Source organism: Xylocopa sonorina, unplaced genomic scaffold (assembly GCF_050948175.1).
Source record: "Xylocopa sonorina isolate GNS202 unplaced genomic scaffold, iyXylSono1_principal scaffold0161, whole genome shotgun sequence".
Classification (NCBI taxonomy): domain Eukaryota; kingdom Metazoa; phylum Arthropoda; class Insecta; order Hymenoptera; family Apidae; genus Xylocopa; species Xylocopa sonorina.
This window is the reverse complement of record NW_027490232.1, coordinates 51,336-54,846: the sequence shown is the minus strand read 5'-3', so window position 1 is coordinate 54,846 and position 3,511 is coordinate 51,336.

The window sequence follows — 3,511 nt, the reverse complement described above, 5'->3', positions numbered from 1 at the left end:
GCGATATCGCGTTTTAAGAAGCATTATAACTCTATTGCTTCGATACCTACACATCTGCAAACGCTATTTCTTTGCAAGGAAGTGTCGCATTTACATTCATTTGAAGTGTAGACGAGGAATACATGACACTTCGCAAATCATATTATATCTTACCATGAAACATAGAAATGAAATGCGATATCGCGTTTTAAGAAGCATTAGAAATCTATTGCTACGATACGTAGACATCTGCAAACGCTATTTCCTAGCGAGGAAGTGTCGCATTCACATTCATTTGAAGTGTAGACGAGGAATACATAACACTTCGCAAATCATATTATATCTTACCATGAAACATAGAAATGAAATGCGATATCGCGTTTTAAGAAGCATTAGAACTCTATTGCTGCGATACCTAGACATCTGAAGACGCTATTTCCTAGCAAGGTAGTGTCGCATTTACATTCATTTGAAGTCTAGACGAGGAATACATAACACTTCGCAAATCATATTATATCTTACCATGAAACATAGAAATGAGATGCGATATCGCGTTTTAAGAAGCATTAGAACTCTACTGCTACGATACCTACACATCCGCAAACGCTATTTCTTTGCAAGGAAGTGTCGCATTTACATTCATTTGAAGTCTAGACGAGGAATACATAACACTTCGCAAATCATATTATGTCTTACCATGAAACATAGAAATGAGATGCGATATCTCGTTTTAAGAAGCATTTGAACTCTATTGCTTCGATACGTAGACATCTGCAAACGCTATTCCCTTGCAAGGAAGTGTCGCATTTACATTCATTTGAAGTGTAGACGAGGAATACATGACACTTCGCAAATCATATTATATCTTACCATGAAACATAGAAATGAGATGTGATATCGCGTTTTAAGAAGCATTAGAAATCTATTGCTACGTTACGTAGACATCTGCAAACGCTATTTCCTAGCGTGGAAGTGTCGCATTCACATTCATTTGAAGCGTAGACAAGGAATACATAACACTTCGCAAATCATATTATATCTTACCATGAAACATAGAATTGAGATGCGATATCGCGTTTTAAGAAGCATTAGAACTCTATTGCTGCGATACCTAGACATCTGCAGACGCTATTTCCTAGCAAGGAAGTGTCGCATTTACATTCATTTGAAGTGTAGACGAGGAATACATGACACTTCGCAAATCATATTATATCTTACCATGAAACATAGAAATGAGATGCGATATCTCGTTTTAAGAAGCATTTGAACTCTATTGCTTCGATACGTAGACATCTGCAAACGCTATTCCCTTGCAAGGAAGTGTCGCATTTACATTCATTTGAAGTGTAGACGAGGAATACATGACACTTCGCAAATCATATTATATCTTACCATGAAAAATAGAAATGAGATGCGATATCGCGTTTTAAGAAGCATTAGAAATCTATTGCTACGTTACGTAGACATCTGCAAACGCTATTTCCTAGCGTCTAAGTGTCGCATTCACATTCATTTGAAGCGTAGACAAGGAATACATAACACTTCGCAAATCATATTATATCTTACCATGAAACATAGAATTGAGATGCGATATCGCGTTTTAAGAAGCATTAGAACTCTATTGCTGCGATACCTAGACATCTGCAGACGCTATTTCCTAGCAAGGAAGTGTCGCATTTACATTCATTTGAAGTGTAGACGAGGAATACATGACACTTCGCAAATCATATTATATCTTACCATGAAACATAGAAATGAGATGCAATATCGCGTTTTAAGAATCATAAGAACTCTATTGCTACGATACGTAGACATCTGCAAACGCGATTTCCTTGCAAGGAAGTGTCGCATTTACATTCATTTGAAGTGTAGACGAGGAATACATGATACTTCGCAAATCATATTATATCTTACCATGGAACATAGAAAAAAGATGCGATATCGCGTTTTAAGAAGCATTAGAACACTATTGCTACGATAGGTAGACATTTGCAAACGCTATTTCCTAGCAAAGAAGTGTCGCATTTACATTCATTTGAATCGTAGACGAGGAATGCATAACACTTCGTAATGAATATTATATCTTACCATGAAACATAGAAATGAGATTCGATATCGCGTTTTAAGAAGCATTAGAAATCTATTGCTACGATACGTAGACATCTGCAAACGCTATTTCCTAGCGAGGAAGTGTCGCATTTACATTCATTTGAAGTGTAGACGAGGAATACATGATACTTCGCAAATCATATTATATCTTACCATGAAACATAGAAATGAGATGCGATATCGCGTTTTAAGAAGCTTTAGAACTCTATTGCTACGATACCTGGACATCTGCAGACGCTATTTCCTAGCAGGGAAGTGTGGCATTTACATTCATTTGAAGTGTAGACGAGGAATACATGACACTTCGCAAATCATATTATATCTTACCATGAAACATAGAAATGAGATGCGATATAGCGTTTTAAGAGGCATTGGAAATCTATTGCTACGATACGTAGACAACTGCAAACGCTATTTCCTTGCAAGGAAGTGTCGCATTCACATTCATTTGAAGTGTAGACGAGGAATACATAACACTTCGTAAATCATATTATATCTTACCATGATACATAGAAATGAGATGCGATATCGCGTTTTAAGAAGCATTAGAACTCTATTGCTGCGATACCTAGACATCTGCAGACGCTATTTCCTAGAAGGTAGTGTCGCATTTACATTCATTTGAAGTGTAGACGAGGAATACATGATACTTCGCAAATCATATTATATCTTACCATGAAACATAGAAATGAGATGCGATATCGCGTTTTAAGAAGCATTAGAACTCTATTGCTACGATACGTAGACATCTGCAAACGCTATTTCCTAGCAAGGAAGTGTCGCATTTACATTCATTTGAAGTGTAGACGTGGAATACATGACACTTCGCAATTCATATTATATCTTACCATGAAACATAGAAATGAGATGCGATATCGCGTTTTAAGAATCATAAGAACTCTATTGCTACGATAGGTAGGCATTCGAAAACGCTATTTCCTTGCAAGGAAGTGTCGCATTCACATTCATTTGAAGTGTAGACGAGGAATACATGACACTTCGCAAATCATATTATATCTTACCATGAAACATAGAATTGAGATGCGATATCGCGTTTTAAGAAGCATTAGAACTCTATTGCTGCGATACCTAGACATCTGCAGACGCTATTTCCTAGCAAGGAAGTGTCGCATTTACATTCATTTGAAGTGTAGACGAGGAATACATGACACTTCGCAAATCATATTATATCTTACCATGAAACATAGAAATGAGATGCGATATCGCGTTTTAAGAAGCATTAGAACTCTATTGCTACGATACGTGGACATCTGCAAACGCTATTTCCTAGCGAGGAAGTGTCGCATTTACATTCATTTGAAGTGTAGACGAGGAATACATGATACTTCGCAAATCATATTATATCTTACCATGAAACATAGAAAAAAGATGGGATATCGCGTTTTAAGAAGCATTAGAACAC